This window comes from Heliangelus exortis, chromosome 3 (genome assembly GCF_036169615.1).
Source record: "Heliangelus exortis chromosome 3, bHelExo1.hap1, whole genome shotgun sequence".
Taxonomy (NCBI): Eukaryota; Metazoa; Chordata; class Aves; order Apodiformes; family Trochilidae; genus Heliangelus; species Heliangelus exortis.
The window spans coordinates 12586624-12606282 of NC_092424.1; the positions used below are offsets into that span (position 1 = coordinate 12586624).

Sequence of the window (19659 nt, forward strand, 5' to 3'; positions counted from 1 at the left end):
GAAATGTAAGTGCTAAAAAATAATGCCGTTGATAATGTCTAAAAAAACCCAGATTATAACTATGTGCTGAATAACATCTTGACTTGTGCAATTGTTTATACAGGTGCTTAAATTTAAGCATATGCATAGTCCCATTGATTTCAAACAAAATTATTTCAACAGGTTGATAAAATGTAAAGCCAAGCAGAGACATTAGATCATCTAGGTTGACTTCAAACACAATGCTGATTTTACCACTCTTTCTGTCCAAAATCCAAAAGCTTGCCAGCTTGCAACAGAACATATGGATATAGTATGTTCAAGATAAGAGTTTAAGGGTAGGAACATGATGTTCTACATGTATGAGCAGTGACTCACTACAGTAAGAATTGTTCAAGTTGACACAAATCTCTTTGTTCAAATGGGAATTAAAGGTTGCACAGGCTTTGTACCATCTTACTGTACAGGAGTGAAGGTCAATGTGTGTATGGAAGATGAACTGTTTCTCCCAGAAGTCTGTGTGCTATCAGAAAAAGTCTTTACTTTTGATATGTTCCAACTCATCTAATTTACTAGAGAAGTACTGATGCATAAGCAAGGATGAATGAAAAGGCTACTCTACAAGTCAATCTTCATGCCAAAGTACAGCTGTATTTTTTTGCCTTTGGTTCTACAGGAGCACTACCATGTTTCAGTCCTCAGCTCATTTCAGTGTCAACTCATTTCAGTGATTTGTTCTCATTTCTGAACTTAATATCATCTCAACCACCTGTTCAGTAACGGTTGCAGAACAGTTTTAAGGCAGCAGTCCCCAGACAAACTCATACAACTGCACAATGCAAAATCTAGCCCTGGTGTAACAGTTCTAATAATGCAGGATCATATTTCTCTGGGAATAGGAAAATGGGAATTGTCCATTTTTTTTGCCAGTATTGCTAGGAAGTGATGACACTTGGTCAAGATAGCACAAATATAATAAACAGCCAGAGCAGTTATGGGGTGACACAAAGCATTTCAGCTGGCCTGCAACATGATACAACCATATTCATAATAACTCAGTATGGGGGATGTATTTCATGTTCTGTCAGGCAAACAAGTCCACTGTTGATTGGCATTGTCCAACTAATAACGCAGGTTAGCTTACAATTAAAAGCTGTAGATACTTTTTAGTTAGAACAAAAATTATTGTGCCAACATCTCTGTTTAGATATCTCAACATTCCTAGCATCCTTTATATCCTAATATACTTTATTTATTCAACATAGTGTTTCGTTGTTACTTTGGATTATTACCATACCACAACTATCTTTAGAGGCTGGAGACACAGACAGATCTTCAAAGATCAGCTGGCTCATTACTGGAGGGAGAAAGGAAAACTGAAATTTCGATTTCAACTGAACAGTAAAGTATTCTTTATTATTGCAGAAAAAGAAAGGCAAGGGGAGTGGACTAATACTTATTTCTTCCAAGCTGTTTGGCCTTCCTTACAGTCACAGGTAGTCTCTTCTTTCTCTCTTAAAACAAGAAATCTCCATACTGCCTTCATATAGCATCATGGTTTTATACTGCAACATAGCCCATATGGAATTCTGGCCACAGCACATCTTTCTATTGTATTTCTATTCATTCACATCTATTCTATTAGAGTATGGACGTAACAGTCTTAAGCAATAATTAGAAGCAGAAGTAAGATGAAAAATTGAGATAGCATCCTCATACCATTAAGAGACATGGAACTGTAACATTAACAGAGAGCCTCACACAAATGTAATATTTCCAGTAGTTACAAATACAGAGACCTTGGCTGCAAGGGACTCTGGCAAACAAAAATGTTAAGTGTTGTGACTATAATAAGCAAATCTCACAACTAATGAGCATGGAAGCAATAGCCAATCTTGTGTCTTTGCACTTGGTACTTTTTAGAGTACACAGAAGGCACAGATGGATCAAAAGGATGCTGAGAGGAGACCTTATCACTCTGTACAGCTGAAAGAAAGCTGTAGCAAGGTGGATGTTGGTCTCTTCTCCCAAGTAACAAGCAATACAAGAGCAAAAGGCCTCAAGTTGTGCCAGAGGGGGCTTAGGCTGGATATTAAGAAAAAATTCTTCACTAAAAGGGTTGTCAGGCACAGGAACAGGTTGCTCTGGGAAGTGGTGAGGCGGCCATGCCTGGAGATGTTTAGAAGATGTGCAGATGTGGTGCTTAGGAACATGGTTTAGTGGGGGACTTGGCAGGGTGCTAGGTTAAGAGTTGGACTTGATTTTAAAGGTGTTTTCCAACCAAAGTAATTCTATGATTTTTCTTAAGCACATCATTCACAACAAGGATAGCTGGAGAAGCCTAGAAAACAAATCTCGTCTAAACAGCCTTGAGCATTTAGAAATCTTCCTCTTCAGAACAATCAAGATAGTATTGGAAAAAACATCCTTTATAACAGATTTGGTTTTGTGCTTAGTGCTGCTACTGCATCTAGGGCCAGAACTGTAGGAACAGGATCTTAAAGCTCTGTTTCTAAAAGTAGAATATCAAACCCTATGGAATATGACTATTCAATTTAGTTGGTAATGGACAGTGAAGAGCTTTTGGTTTTGTTTTGTTTTTAAATAGTCATGGTTGTATTGGTATTGCTACAAAAAAGGTCCTTACCACCCACTTGGACTGCATGGCACAGTTCCACCCTATCCAGTAGCAAAGGCAACCATAGAATCATAGAATGGCCTGTGTTGGAAGGGACCTTAGAGATCATCTACTCCAATGCCACTATCTTTTAGCATTCACAGTGTAGAACAGCTTACATTTATCAGCCCATCTCTGCATTTCAAGGATTAAGAGAGAATTTCTCATGTATTTCTAAAAGAAATTATTTCTAAATTTGTTTCTAAAAGAAAAATTCCATTTCAATAACTGCATACATATGTCAATAACATGTCAATTCCATTTCAATGCAAATGTATGCATATTGATCTATCAGTTGCTTTGAATCAGCTATTTCATGAGCTTCTGCTGCTTTTTTTTTTTTTTAAATGGAAGCCACAATAAGGAATGAGAAGCATCATGGGTAAATTAGCATGCAGCATGCAAACAAGAAAAAGTTGCTCAAAAGCAGTGAGAAACTTGTAGATTAAATGCCTCGTGCTGCATACTGTTGGTCAGTTGATGCTTCCAAGACATGAGGAATTCCTCATCCTGGTATACCCCAAGCACCTTCACAGAACATCGAGATGTTTTTGATGGAACTTCTTCTTTGAAGACAATACACTGGGTCACAGACAAATTTATTGGCTCACCCACTATCACCTAAAATAATTAAATAGTACTGAGGATCTCAGTATGATGAGGTTCTTAATATTACTTCTTTAAAAATCTCCCTTTCTACCACAGACTCTTCACTGCCAGCTAGTGCTCCACCTACAAACATCTGCAACAAGACACATACAAAACCAAGAATATGATCTCTGTGAAACAGAACCAAGTAAAATGAACTGGAAATAAAAACTCCAGTAACCTCCTCTCCATAGTCCTCTCCATTCTGCACTGTGCAGACCAAATGCTTACGGAAAAACTAAGAGCCACCTAAAAGTGGTGATATGGGAGTCTTCAGAACAAGAAGCAAGGACACCCCTAACAGAGTGACTGAATCCCAAAAGAATTCAGCAGCCACAGTAATAAACACTCTACTGAGCAAGTGAAAACTTTACTCTGAAGCTTACAACTGGGATGAGTGTTTACTAGGTCAACAAAAAAAAAATCCCCCACTGCCTGCCATGATGCAACTGATCTGTCAAAATGCAGTCCTGTATTTTAAAGCTTCAGAGTTTTTCAGTGCCACATGTGGAAGAAATGTTTTAATAGAACACAGTTTTTCCCCTCCATTATTTCTGAAAGTGGAATTATGAGACATTTTAGCTTAATTTACAAAACTCCTGATTTCGGGCAGGTACACAGCATATCAAATTTCAGGTTGAAGTTATTGTATTGTCATATACTTAAAATAACTCAAAAGCATTTTCTTCCAGCAACCTTAACCAAAGACATCACTTTAGGCTCCACCTGTGATGTTATTGCTGATATAAAGAAAGGACTGGTTTCAAGAGTCATACCTAGACATGACCTAATTTTATGATGCCTTATCTTCTCAGCCCTAACATGACTACTGAGTGTACCCTCAGGTATGACAGGAGAGGTACACAGTGCATTTGCAGTACCCCTGTGCCCCCTAGAACATTATTTTGGAAAACATGGAAGTGACTTATATTGCTAGGGATATAACATAGCCTACAGCTGTTTAAAACTGATTTAATGTAATGTAAGCCTGAGAGACTTGCATTCAATATTTTCAGCAAAACTTTGTCCTTCAGATGCCCTTTAGCTGGCAACTTATTGTAAGAGCTGCTGGATTATTTATAGCAGACTTTTTAACCACACAGGTATTTCTACAACATCCTGTCTGGTGAAGGCTTCCATGATCTGCTTTAAGTTGCTTCTGCTGATAGCAAAGACTATATAATATCTGAGGCAGTGAGGTAGAATAGCAAACCTGGCACTGTTTTTACTTATGTAATAATATCCCACATACTCTAAAAGGCTGAGGTCAAATTATAGTGCAGCCATTTGGGAAAAAAATGTAGTAATACAGACTTACATTTAGTATAACCTGACATTTATGTCCACTGAGAGTTTTATCTCGTTACATAAACTACAAAAAAAAAAAATGGCTAACAGAAAAATATATTTTCAGGCAATCCACAAAACAGACATCCATAACTGTCATATGCAGAAAATAACTCTATATTCTAAAATTTTGCGTGGTATCAAAGCACTGATGGTGAGATAAGCTTTTTACTAATGATCAATTTATCAATGAATGCACCTGCAGTTAGCTCAATCACACATGATCAAGACAGCCAAGTTTGTCTAAAAAGATAAGAAAAGCAATAGCTAAAAACAATCCATGGAATGAAGTCTCTACTTCATTAAGGGGAGGCTCTGGATACATTTACCCAGCATCAATAAAAACAGATAACTTCCTGTTCTCAAATTGAATGAAAGTGGCCAACCTGTTCCATTTTTCATTTTTTTGTGACTTTTATAAAAGATACCCATATTATTTGTCATGAAAATTTTAACCTCGCGTCCATCCACCACTATTGCAATTCAGTGCTAAATGTCCTCATTTTTGCTGTTTGTGTTCATTATTTCTTGCAGGATATCTGAGAAATATGTTCGATTCTTTGTTTTTAGTTGAGGCATTGGTGTCCATAGAGAAGGTACCCTTTTCAATCCAATCTTGAGTTGTCCCAACAGAAAGAGAGGCTAACATACTATAGTGTAATGAATAGCAAGGCTTTTGTTAAATAGAGAAGATTCCATCTGATAGATACAAGAATACAACATTATTATTCACTGTGTCTGCATTAGTGACCTTAGCTTTTTTGGATGTTGGTGTTTCTCCAATAAAGGGAAGATCAGAAAAAAGAAACCCTTCACAAAAATGTTGAGACTTCTATTTTCAGGAATTATACCCAAATTATTTCTCTGTTCTGTTTCACAATAACTTGGAAGTTTAACTGATAAGCCTTTTTCCCATGTAAACCAAAATCAGAGTTTCTGGCATTTTTTACTGGGCCGTAAAAATAATTTATTTGTCTACTAATTTCAGAAAGTAAAAAGGCTCTTCTTTTCTTTTTTTTTTTTTTTTTTTTCCTCTTTTTTTTTCCCCCAGGGTGTGTATGTTCATTTGTTTGTGGAATATTGCCATACAGTCATACTCCTATGTGTAACATGACCACCAAATAAATACAGGCAGTTACATAGTGCAGAGTGATCACTCTCTTCTGTGTGCTATTTCACATGGCTCAGGTACTACCAGTATTTAATCAATTATATCAGAGCATCTTGATAAATGTAAGAGCGTGCAATCAATACTGCATATTCAGAGGAATGGGCAAAGCAATATTATTGGCATTTGTGAACTGCTAGGCTATTGTGAGACACATTTCAATCGTGTTTCCTTCAGTATCAGGAGGGAGTAATTTTGTAACAAAGTTTGTAGAGAAATTTAGGTTTAATTTTAAAGCTGCATATAAAGTTCTGTTACCCTTGATCTCAAAAGAAAATGTCTTTTAGGAGAAATTAAATGGTGTTATCAACAATGACTCATTTGGTTAATGGGCAGTGCCCTAAAGCACAGGTAATACTTTCTTTTTTGTCTGAGTGAGGTCTGGTATTTTATGCCCAGCACTGTGAGGAGCCATGTATGGCCAGGTTCTGCAGGATCTTCCCACTCAGTTCTGCAGGGGCAATTCTCAGTCATTCTTTGAAATTATGATTGCACCAGTGTCCTAAACTTAAATGAACTCATTCCTCATGGGCTAATTTCTCATTTTTAAATTCCTCTACCCCTCTCATAAATCTTCCTCAGCAGCTCAGAAGACCCCATGGACACAAATCCTCATGTATTCGGATGTGCTCTTTAGAGGCCTGATGAAGGTTTCCAAGGAAGCTTGGGAAGGCTTCCTCAATGCAGCCTCCCAGAGCAACCAAAAGGAGCACCTTGGTGACATGTTGTCATGCCTGACTGTGCACTGGGACAAAATGGTGCTGCAGGTCTACAGCAACGCTTTGCTATTTGTTTAGCTGTCAACTTAACCCATTTACCAATGCAGATCATAAGAGAACCCACCTGGAGTCCAGTTCTGGAGTCCTCTACACAGGAAGGACATGGAGCTCTGGAGCAACTCTCCCATGAAGATCAGCTGAGAAAGTTTGGGTAGTTTAGCTTGGAGCAGGGTCTGGGGAGACCATGAGCAGCCTTCCAGTCTCTAATGGGTCTCTATAGTAAAGCTGAGGAGGAACTTTTTACAAGGGCATGGTGACAGGACAAGGGGTGATGGTTTTAAGCTGGAGGAGTGCACACTTAGGTTAGAAATTAGAAAGAAATTCTTCAGTATGAGGTTGGTGAGACACTGAAACAAGTTGCCTAGAGCAGTTGTGGATGGCCCCCTCCCTGGAAGTGTTCAAGACCAGAGTAAGGCCTTGGACACACCTGGTCTAGTGGGAGGCGTCCCTGCCCAGGGCAGGCGGTTGGAACAAAACGATGTTTAAGGTCCAAGCCGAGCCATTCTATGATGTTATTGTTCTATGAACATACTTTGCTCAAGCACTCTGAGCCCTCTGACGTGAGGGGGCTGCAGTGGGGAGCTCAGGCCTCTGGGAGCTACTCTGGGTCCTCCCCGCCATGTTCTCACCATCATGGCGGGCCAGCACCCTAGGCCCAGCCAGAGCCAGGTGTCCCTCAGCCTGGTCACTCACCAGGGAACCCAGGCCTTTGGTGGCCTCCAGAGGCTCTGCTCCCTCGCTTTTCCCTCATGGCACCTCCTGCCCTTTGCGTGGTTGAAAAGAGCGAAGTCTCTTGGGAGCGCGGCCACCGACGGCGTGGTGCTGCCCTCCTGTGAGGGTCGGAAGGGTCCAAAGGGCGATCGGGGGAGGGGGGCAGCCCTGACGGAACACCAGGGGCGAGCCTGCCCAAACATCAACTGAAGAGACTTGCAAATGATGCTTTCGTCTCACTTATTTGTTGTTTAGGCGGGTTACCAGGGTGTGGGTGGGGAGGACAAACAAGGCCCCAAACCCCGCTGTCTCGTCAGGGGCTTGGGGTGCTGGCGGGAGGCTCCTCACTGGCCATGGGTGCACATTCAGTTCCCAGATCCTCTGACAGGCTGGCTACACCCACGTCTGCTTGGGTCCATGTAACTTTGAGAGGTTCTGGTTTGTTTTTTGTTTTTCCATGGAAACTTGTCAAGGAAACCCAGAAAAAGGGGGACCCACCAAGGAATGGGTGATTAGCACGAGGGCTTCTTCCCTGCTCCGGGCTGTGCTGGCAGCACTGGTGGATGTGTGGTTTCATAACCATGTGTTGTTTACGTAACATGAAGAGATGGATAAGGTCAAAGGAAGCAACCTGAGTTACCCTTTTTGGCTGCAGCCCACATCTTCAGTGGTTTGCAGGCTTTCATCAGTTTTTGACAGGTGTACCAGCTAGATATGCTATTAAAATTTAATAAACTTAACAACAGGCACCTCTCTGGCTGTGAGCATTTCCTTGAATTTGTTAAAATCTCAGTTCCAGTAGTATGAGTGTAGGTTGTATTTCAGAAAAATGCCCTATAATTCCCTTTATAATCTGATGAGACTGCAATCTTACAACATCTGGCTTGCTTACCAAACAAGAAAATGCCTCTACCACATCCTATACTGAGGAATGGCAATTGCCCATGTCTTGTCAGTCTTTGCAATTTAAAGTACAGCCAGAGTTTCGGCTCAGTATATCAGGTAGGTGGGATGGGAATTTAGCATTTTGGAAAATTATGGTTTGCAGCTCTCTTTCAAAATCCCATTGACAGGGTTCCTTTGTCCTTAAATGCCTAAATGTCTTCAAATATGTGACCAAGATAAAGGGAATTAGGTGTAGAGTCTCAGCTGAATTCCAGTTAGGTATGACTACGTATCACCCTAGAAAATTCCATCAGAATCTGCTCATTTTTTGATGTTAGTGTTTCTTCTTCATTTGTCCTACATCTGGGAACATGAGGATAAGGATGCCTTTGTTTCCCATCTTTCTTTGTTTATACTGGTAGTCCCCTCCTCAGAAGGGCTATAATAATCTGACTCAGCAACAACTGGCACAGTGCAGACCCATAATCCATGTTTTAAAAATGCAAGATACCAAAAATAAATTTATCTCCAGCATTAATAAGGCACACATCACTCTACAATCCAAACATGAAAGTTAGTGATATTACCCCTTAAGTATGGCTAATCCCCAAAAGTGAGATTGTTCACATATTTTGTATGATCTGTTGAGTGACCTGGTCTTAGAGATGCTATGAATGCCACAGTAGTTTAAATTGTCCTGTTTGTGATGATTTAAATTCCTAATTTAAAACCAGCGTTATGTGAAGCCAGAAACATACCTGAAGCAATCAACAGGAATGTGTTTAACTTTCCATTTGTGCTGCCCCTACTGTCGATTAGGTTTATCTACTGTTCCCTGCTAGTTGTTTTTTGTTTTTTTGGTGTTTTTTTTTTTTTTTTTTAGAAAAAATAGAAAAAAAGAAATAAGATATTATGAAGTACATAATACATAGCACCACAATCCAGTCAAATGCTTTAGCAAAGACTGCTGTTATGAAAAGGATTTTTCTAATAAGGGGAATAATGATCTTCAGATTCTGACCTCCTGGCACCGCAGTGAGATTTATCAGGAGGGGCATGTGACTAGCTAAGACACACAGCCACAGCCTGAAGGAAACAGCTGCTCATTTCATGCTTTAGCACTTGGCAGCTGGACAAGGAAGGGTGATGTTTGTGTTGAATACCTCTGCAGAATCAAGTACAGTAAGTGATTTTCCCTGTTTTTGATTTGTTTTTTTTTTTTCTCAACCACCACCGCTTTCCTATTTTCATCCTAGACCTTTTGTAAAAACACTTAAGGGTGAGGCATATTTTTGTCACTTCATTGATAAGCAGTCATTCATGCTCAGAATGCCTGTATTTTTCTGACCTGTGATTAACAATAGTGTTGTTTTTGCTCTTGCCGGGAACAAGACAGGTATGGTGTTTTGTCCTCATGCTATCTGGGGAGGGAAAATGGTGCTTATTTACTAAGATGATGATGTGAAGAGAGGTTGGCTTTGATAAATGTATTTTCCTTTCTCTGTAGGTAATGACGCAACTTGAGTTTAGAGCAATTTTAGTATTTTGCTTAAAAGTCCTCATGTAAGCAATTGACAGAGGTAGCCCCTCAAAATAAGGTGATCAATCTGAAGAAAGTCACTTGTGATGGGTTACTTTTTAGGGGTGAATGAAGAGACTTTTTTTGAAAGATAAAGGTAGAAACAGTGAAATACATGAAGACAGTGAAGATGCACTAATTAAAATACAATTGACTCACTCTGTATAATCATAATTAATTTGTGAAGACTAAAAAATCCTCCTTAGAGACAGAGAGCTATCTTCCTAAGTATCTCCAGGTTTTCAGTTCAGTTTGGTTTTGGATACATGCATTTTTTATGGTTTTGTCTATTCATGAATGATTGATTTCCTTGTCAGATAATTTTTAACTCTTACAGTCTGAAGTTTTGCTTTAAAACACAAGAACTGGAGTATAAGATATATATATAAAGAAACTTTTTTTCAATTATTGACAGAGATTTATTAGTTTTTTTGGAGGAAGACTTAGAAGGAATGGGGACAAATGAATGAGTGATGGAGCTTGACATGTGAAGAGACTGAGGGATGTCAAGTACTTTGGGGGAGGAGAAAGAACAGCAGAGGTAGAGAGCAGTAGGGTTCTATTGAGGATGGTGTATATCAAGTCAAAAATCCAGAATTTCAGAACAGGGTAAACACTGGTAGGTTTAGTGACTCATGGAGTCTCTCCTTTAAAGATGGGGAGGATAATCCTTATTCAGAGATTTCTCATGTAAGAAAGAGAAACTTGATTTGTTTCTCCCTCAAGTCTTTTCTTTTTCTCAGGGCTTTGCCAGTTAACTCGAAATTTTATATAAAAATTTCGATGAGTTTCACTCGCTCATAAACCCAAAAGTCTGCTTGGCTTCCTGCCTGTTTGCATCCCCGAGGGCAGACTGCCTTTGAACCAAGAGCTCAAGTACTGCCAGGCTGTGCTTACGCTGCACCCTTCCCACATAGATGGCACACGACACCATGAATGCAGCAGATCCAAGAGCCCTAAGGTGCCTCTCTTTGTGCTCTAGAGCCTCTAGTCCCCCAGAAGTCTTGGACGCAATGGGGTCTTAAAAGCCTGTCTGGGGTCTCCATTCAGGGGTAAAAACTGGTCTGCTCTCACTATCTCACTATGTTATTCTGATCTCAAAGTAACTTTTTTTTTTTTTTTTTTTTTTTTTTTTTTTTTCCCCAGAACTGTAGGAATTGTTCATTTGGGTGAGAGTATGCCATGTTGTGCTTGTTTGGAGGTATATTCTGTGTTTGTGATGAATGTTGTCTGATTTCTGTCAGATGAAAAGGATCATGCTTTGAGCCTAAGTTAAACCCTAAATCTGATGTAAAGCCATATAATTCTACATAAGCTGGTTTATGAGCCTGCTATATGTGCTTCTCGTGCAACTGATTTTATTATCAAATATCTCTGGAAATTAAGTGTAGTATAAAAGGGAGCTAGTGACTATCGTGTAGATAACTACACAATACACAGTATGTAGATACTTCTGAGCTCTCCTTCAGGTAATATAGGTCTGAAAACACCCTGTAACAGCAGTCACTGAATTGTCTCAAGTCTAGTGAAAGATCAGTTTTGTGTCTCTATACTACTGACTGTTAAAGCCATTTATATTAAAATGGTAATATCTCATAATTTAGATATGCTAGGTTTATGGTAAGTGACCCTGCTTTAGTTACAACTCCCAGCTTTCATTTCTGTATCTTACTTTGATTGAAATTTCAAGTTTATCCCTAGACTTTTAAACTCTCTGTCCGTAAAATAAAGAAAACTTCACAAACATTACAAGATTCTCAAGGGTGCAGTTGTTTCAGTCCTTAACCTATTTTGGTAGGCATGCTTACTGTTAAAAACAAGCAGGGTACCTTGAGAAAACAGAGTATTGCACTCTTGTTACTGTAGCACCAGTCATGGGACACCATTGGGGCACACACTTATTCTGTGCTTGAGCAGAAGATACAGCCTCTGTACCACCACTCTTTTAATAGTATTTTTTAGTATCCTTACCTAACAGAAACATATGCTCAGCCTTTTAAATATACCACTCCATTGTCTCCATGTAAGACAAGGCAGCTCTGTATAGGCATTAAGTACATTAGTTGAATTTTGGAATACTTTGTTTGAGGAAGTGCTCAGCTCTTTCATTTCCCAGTGATGTGTCTCCAGAAAGTCCAATACCTAACAGAAATCATTCATCCTGGATTTTTTTTCATTACATAGTAGAATCATAGAATGGTAGGGGTTGGAAGGGACTTCTGGGACCCCTTGCTGAAGCAGGATCACCTAGGGCAGGTCACACAGAAATGCATCCAGACACATCTTAGAAGTTTCTAGAGTAGGAGACTCCAAGTAGAGTCTCTGGTAGAAGAGATTTGCTAACAGTGTGGCCATTGCCATCCCTCTGCAGAAGTTCAGAGCATATGCATATCACTGGGAAGCTTGTAGGTTCCTGTTAAATCCTTTTCCTTTACTCTGAGGAAGTGATCAGGGCACCCTTGCCTCTGAATGGCATATTTCTGCTCTGTAGCAAAGCATCTAACCAAAGAGTTACTGCAGGCTTGCCAGCCCCTCTCTCTAGCTGAAAATGTAGTTATATGGAGGAGCCACTCCCAGGATGTTGGTGAATAAAGAAAGGAAACTAATCTTAAAAATACCAAAGGGCTACTTGTGTGGTTTTCTTTTTTTCCTAAGTTGTCTGTGCCTGGCTACAGAGCATTTGTATAGGTACTCAAAACAACTTGCACAGAATGTTTTCCATTAACATAGTGGTGATTTCACTACTAAATTTGTTTGACGTGTTTTCATGTTGATCTTTTCTTTTAGTCAGGAGAGGCAATGTCTTATACCTGAGTGTCTGAATAAAAAAGCTGAAACAAATTCTCAGGTCTTTTTTTTGCTGTTAATTTTTCTTCTTTGCATATTTAACAACTGATTTGAATAGTGCAGTAGTACTTTTTCATTAGTAGGTTTGATTATTGGCATAACACATCTAAAAATCACCTGAGCACCAGATTAGAAGCATTGGAACAAGGGGAACTTTTCTCCTGTAACAAAGGTGAAAGAGTATCAGCTACAAGCACTGGCAATATGAACAAAACAGACTTGGTGAGCCCTGTTCAGATACAAAGACTAATCCTGGAAATGAGTTGGAATTTGCTGAGCTGAACTCATGAGTGGTCCCATCAGAATGTTCAGCTTACATCTAAGCATGTATGGGGTCAGGATCACAGTGTGGGTGTGTGGAAATACCCACACAACTGATGTTTACAACCCAGCAGAAAATAAAATTAACCCTGAGAATTACTCTGGTTGTTTTGGTAACCACCTGCTGTCTCAGTTCTCTGAATAATTCAGAGAACTCTGTTCTCTGAATAACTGCTTCCCTTGTTGCAGATAGGTAAAATGGTTTGACTCTCTTACACTGTACTCTCCCATCTGTGATTTATGCATATTCTCTTTACTAATGATCTGGACTTTCTCAGGCAAAGGGGAGAAGGCTTCAACATCTCAAGAACCTGCCAGGCATAATAATGTGTGCCAAATTAGAGAAATCTGAGCTATTTTATTTCAGATGCTTTATATACTTAGTTCCTGCAGATATAAAATAACCGTATCATCTTAAATTAACACAAATTTAATATTAGTGACTCAGCATCATGTCTGCTTTGGACTACCACAAAAGTCATACTAAACTTAATACACCAGTAGTTAATTCATATTTGTATTATACATTGTGTACATCAACCCAGTTCCATAGAAAACTCCTTCCCCTACTGTTAAAACTGCCTCTTTTTTCATCCCCTACTGCAGACAGATGTTCCCCTCAGGGTGGTGGCAGGCTTGTGCAAGGGAGTCTGGAGCACGGAAAGTTTGTGCAAGAACAGGATCTCCAAGACAAACAAGGATTTTCCATTTCTCTCAATGTATATTTTGCTTCCCATGCTTAGCAGGTTGATGGTTTTCAATGCAGAAATCAGTCTTAGAGGCTAGCATTTAATTTATGCATGATATGGCCAAATAGATTGAATATGACTGAGATTGGGTATATTCACATGCTTGCTAAACATATTGATGAGGTTGCCTTTGACACATGACCCAAGGTCACATATATTCTTCCTCATTATGTTATATTCTTTTTCATATTCCTTAAGAAGTCATAATATTTTTCCACCTAAAACTCTGGTCTCATTGACTTGAATTTCCTTTGTCTGAAATAACATTATTACAGGTAAGATACCGTTTATAACACATAATTCACTTAAGTCCACCCAATCCATAATCTTGGTGCTGGTTCACATACACTGGTGAGTTCTGTTTGTTTTGCAGTGACCCAGTGTTTGAAGTCAGAGCTTGTTTGGAAATTTCTGGTGTTGCTAGCGGGCAGTTAAAAAACTGTTTATGCAAATATTTCATTGACTACCAGTGGGGCAAATTACATCAGAAAACTTTTGCTGAACTAGGGCTCAAGTCAACTTACAGTTTGAATATTTAGTGATTTTTGTCATCTGATTCAGAATAGCCATGACATTCCAGTCTTATCATACTGTTCATGAAATAGCTTCCTTAAAAGACTAATAATAATCTCCCCTGCTAAAGATGTCTTGCCTGCTTTAGCTTGCTTACTCATGCTCTGCTTTACCAAATTCATGAACACATACTTCCTGAAACAGCTGCCACCCTTCCTAAAACTCTTGGTTTCCAGGCCCTGCCCTAATGACTGTCTGTACATTTTTAACTTAACTAGACATTGGGGCAGGAACTAGAATTCCCTTTTTTCCCCCTCCTCGAGTGAGTGTTCCCCACATAAATTATACAGTCATGCTCTTGTCTGCTTTCTCTCTGCATCCCAAAGAAACTCCATTATTTTGTTTAATATAGAATTTCATTTATGTTCTGAGGCTGGTAAATCTACTCTGTAGTCTCAGCCAAGACAGTAGGAAATTTACAATCCTTTCACTAAGGGGAAGAATTGATCCTGTATCTTTCACATCTTTAAGCAGTGTTCAGGAGTCTTGAATAAAGAGCTTGGGCATCATAACAGAACCTTCTTTGGGAGTGATGTGCAAGGTGTGACCAGAGGATGCTGAGCACAGGTAAGGAAGAGGAGTTTCTGGAGTACAAAAGGGATCTAGGACTGACTAAACAGGGAGCTGCTTGGTGTTGCTGTTGCTGACAGGCTTCTTGAAGCCTATTATTGAACATCTGGGGAGTTTAGTATTGAAAATGCAGGAAGAGGCTGAAAGCTCTGGTGAGGAGGTGGGAAGAGACCAGTCTGAGAATTATACCCCAGGAGTCAGGCCCTGGAAGTGAGACAGGATTTGGGTGTTTAATCCAGTTCTCAGCTCACATTGTGGAAACAAAATAAAAGAGGCAGCTTTCAGAATAATATATCTTAAGTTAGGGCTCTTTTGCAATTTCCGTATGTGTGTTTCAAAATCCACTCTTTTTTAAAGTCTTGCACTGGTTTAACTATATTGATTAAGAAATAGGTATAAATTCTGGCTTGGGCACAGATATCTAGTATACCAGTGCTTGTAGAAATATTATTCATTCTTGTAAGTAAACTTGAAAAGGAGTGAGCCATTTGGAAAACCTGACTGCAATAACAGTCAATCTTTCAATGCTGAATACTTGGAGGTTGGGGAGCGAAACAAGTTCCTAAGCCTCTATCACTACTTTAAATCAAGATCTTCCTAACACCTCCTGCCCTTTAATTTCCTCTGCTTTCTTGATAACTTTTTGTCACTTCATATTAGCTTTACTACATAGCTGCAGGACTTTTAAAATTTTTTTTTAATCATTACTAGAGGTAAGTGTATCTTTCAAGAAATTATGATAAGTCCCTTAGCTTTGCTAAATGTATGCGAATTTCCACTATAAATACAAAGCAAGCAGGCGTGGAAGTGTCTTCCAAGTTAGTTGTGAGGGCAACAGGTATTTGGGATGGCCTGAACCCACCATTGAAGTAAACTGAATTGGTTTTATTGTTTTGTTTAAGATACTTAGTGGAGCACATGGTTCTCAGCTGTTGCAGCTGCAGCAACTGCTTTTGTTGCCTTTCAAATAACTGTGAATCCTTGGCACAGAGTCTCTACAAAGTATGAATTGGGGGATTTTCTACAGATCTTTTAGGTAGAAAGTACAGTTTGCAGTAAAAGCACATGAACTACAGAGAATTACATTGTTGTGTCTTAAAAACGGGAGCACTGCAAACTTAACCAGTGGGTTTTAGTAAGGTTTGTTTCTCTGAAGTGCTGTTGTAGCAAAGTGTTCTGTGGTTATGGAAGTGGGATATTTGTGTAGCTGCAGTCCTGGATTCAATATTCTTTCATACAATAGATGTTTAACTACCAAAATAATATTAGCAAACAAAAGATCAAAGTTACTTATTTAATGTATTACTTATGAAGGCAGGAGCTGTAAAATGCTTTTCCTCTTTTCTTGTTTGAGGTAATTTTTTTTATGTTGCTCCTTCCCCTTTTTCTAATTGTCTTGCTGTTCTGTATATTTTTATATATAATGCCTTCTTCAGATGAGCTTGTGTTTATGTTTCAAGTGTTTTGATGAAAAATTTCTATGTTGCCATTACTCTTTTTGAAGAAGGCATTTAACTTTTTGGCTGCAAACAGTCTTATTGTTAAAAAGGTACGTGGTTATTAATAAAAACTGTTCCAAAAGCTTGGATATAGGAATCAACTGTGATGACACTGTTCTCATATCCTGTACTCTGTAGAATTCTTCTTGTGTCATAAACAATTTCATAGGTTTGCTGTGTCTTCATACAGAGGTGATAACTTGTGTGTGTTTCTGAGTAGACTGCTTAGTAAGGAAACAAGGTTTAGTCAGCTGGCTGGCAGTTGCTTTGTTAGCTCTGAAAAAAAAAATACAAAATCAGACAAAATACAAAATACAAAGTCAGACACACTAGAAAGAGCAAATAATCTCTTCCCTGCTCTTCTCTGTTGGAGGTTTACTGTTTTAAAAACCTCTGGACTGGCTTGAGAAACATTGTATGTCTGTGTTTTAAAAACTCTTTGCATCATTAAGAAATCCAAAGCTGCCTCTGTTTCACTCATCTTCCCAAGGAAAACTCATAGAAATAACTAGATGTGAGGAACTGCTTATGTATTTTGATGTCCAACATCTGCTGACAGTGTTTTGCAAAGAAAGATGCTGGATGCCTCTTCATCTTCAGGCCATGTTTTCAATCTCCAGTGTTTTTTGCACATCTGCCTGTGACTTGTGAGTCATGGGTGACTTCTGCAGGTGCAAAACTACAGCACTGCATAAGCCAGGCATCCCTGATTACTGTGAGGGTGTAACAGACAGCAATTTACATGCTTTCTTAGGATCACACAGCAAATCCACCTACTGTCATGTGTGTAAGTCAGTGTTTTCTTGCATACCATTTTAATTTGCATTCTGTCTTCAAAAAGCAACTACTCTCACACAAATGGAACATTCCACAAGGGGAGAGAAAAGAGCTACTGACCATTAGCAACTGGTCTACTCTCTCTCCTTCCCTGTGACCTATTAACATATCTGTGGGGAAATAGCAGTTACATGTGAACCATTTTCTACATTCATCAAAGGGAAAATGAAGGATGATTCCATTAGAAATGCACCGGAACAGCCAAATGAGCAAAAGGAGCCCAAGTTCTGTCCTGCCCCTCAGTCCTTTTAACTCTGGATTGCTCCATCTTAGACATCCAGCTTCCCATTACTTAAGCTACTGAAAGTCTCTTCCTGCCTTTATTGTTTTGCCAGTTGCTGCCTTCAATTTACTTCACTGATAAGTATTCCCAGGCTGTAAATGTGTGGCTGAGATATTTCTGAAGCTGACCTGTGTTCTGATTGTAGTCACAGGAGGAAAGGTCAGCAGCAAAGCTGCTCTCGCCACATGGGGAAGGCTCCAGCATCCTTACACCAGGATAGGTGGAGATTCTGAATTCACAGGGAGATGTGAGGGAATGTATGGGATAACAGCGCTGAAGAAATAAAAATAAACATGCACTTAACCTCCCCTCTTCACAAGATGCTACTCTTGCTTTTAGTAGATGTAAAGCAACTGTAGCTGTTCTTCAGCTTGGGGAATGCCAGGAGCCAGAAAGAGTGGGAAATCACATGTAGTCGGCAGTGCTGGCAACAATGAGGCGCTGAAGTCTCCCTTCACTGCTGTCTGTGGCTGCAGGTAATCATTTTGCTTCTCTTGATACAAAGGAGAGAGAGAGAGACAGAGACAGAAGAGGGGATACATTTAGGGGGCACTGGGGCACTCCTGTCTCATCTCTACTGTTCCAGTGACCAGCACAAGCCTGTAAAGTTTGTTGTGCCTAAGAAGCTCCATACATGTCCGTGATTCCTGTGGCATCATTGCAATGTGTAGTAGCACAGACCTGGCTGTGCCTCCCAGCAAGGGCATAGAAAGTATTGTGCCAGGAGCATTTAGCCTCCAGTGGAAAATAACTGGAAATCATAGAATATGGAGTGAAAAAGCTTCTTCCAAGGGAAGGTCAATTTGGAAGCCATGAGTTTATCAAACAAGAACTTTGATGCCAAAAAATTAATTTCAAAGCAAGTTGGAGGCTTTTATTTTTCCTCTTTCCCTTAAAATTGATTGAAAGGTGGTGTGCAACTGAAAGTAGTGTTGACTCTTAAAATTGTCAAGTCTTGGAAGATTTAACAGCTTTGAAAATTACACTGCCTAGGGACTATTAAACTGTAGAAGAATTTTGGTCTAGTTAATAATAAAACAAAATAAGCTTTGTGGGAGAAAGTGTGAATTTCCAAGCTGAATGTATCAGAAGGCCTAGATAAATAGGACCTAGTATGTAACTAATCTAAATAATAAATCAATGTGGTTTTTCTAGCTTGGCTGTGAGGGAATATAACAGACAAAGGTGAATTATGGTAAAATATTAAAATGTTTTGTATCAGATACATGATAATAAATATATGGAGTCTTTGTCTTTCAGAATTGAAAGGTTGATTATTTCTCCATGTGTGTTTTAAAATAACTTTTTAAATTGTTTCTCTTGGACTCTTTAGTCTCATTAAAGGCATGTAACAATGTAATCAGTCAAAGCATATATGCTGATAAGGTGGTTTTTTACGCAGAGTTGACCTATGTGGCCAGATTAATAAACCACACTTATTCATGGAAGCCTGTGACTTTATGCAGTTTGCAAATAATGAAGGCACTTGTCATGAGCTTCTCTTAAAGCTTATAGGCAATGGTATCACTTGTAAGAGGTATCGACAGTGTATTGATTCAGTTTCTTTAAAAAAGAATGGATAAAAGGAGTATGTGAACTCTTACTGCTGTTAACTGGCCTCTCTGCTGGTAGGCTGTGTTTTGGTGGTGGTGATCACAAACATGTCTGAAGGGCAAAGAACAGATGGGGCAAAGAACCCTGGTGTCATATATGTTAATCAAGTGTCTGATATTTTTAATTTTATTTTTACTTTGCTGGGAAAAGCAAAACAGTTTTGGTGAAAAATCTACTGAGAAGTGCGGCTCCACAAAAGTTTTCCTCTTTTTGAAGATGAGCTAACATCTTCCTTTATCTTTTCCTTTGAACCTGATGCATTCTGGGCAATGTATTACCTTGGCCTCTGGAAAGTGGAAGCAAGATGTCATCATCATATCACATAAAATAATTCAAAGATGCATATTCAGATTTTACTGCCATTATTTGCTGGGGTTACAATGACAGCCATGAATGCCAACAGAGTAAATTGTGGAAACACATACAGAAGTGAATAGGAAAAAGCTGAAGTATGGTAGATAAGCAGTTCCATATAACACTAGAATTGCAATTGAGAAAGAAACTTTTATTGTTTTTACAAATCCAGTTATTGAATAATCCATTATTTTAGGGGCCATGTAAGTGAGGAAACCTGTTGGGTTTTTTCTCTATTG

The 19659-nt window shown here is 39.1% G+C and overlaps 1 protein-coding gene across 3 annotated transcripts in view; it reads left to right on the forward strand.

The window, feature by feature from the left end:
- Nucleotides 1–19659, forward strand: part of RASGRP3 (RAS guanyl releasing protein 3) — a 57091-nt gene that overhangs the window by 2575 nt on the left and 34857 nt on the right. The window contains exon 1 of one of the 3 annotated variants that reach the window (XM_071739229.1): nt 9228–9376. The exons of 1 other annotated variant lie outside the window; for it this stretch is intronic. The gene's annotated coding sequence lies outside the window, so the exon portion shown is untranslated. Of the gene's footprint in view, nt 1–9227; nt 9377–10618; nt 10735–19659 lie in introns of those variants that run through there. One more of the 3 variants, XM_071739231.1, reaches the window with a different exon arrangement.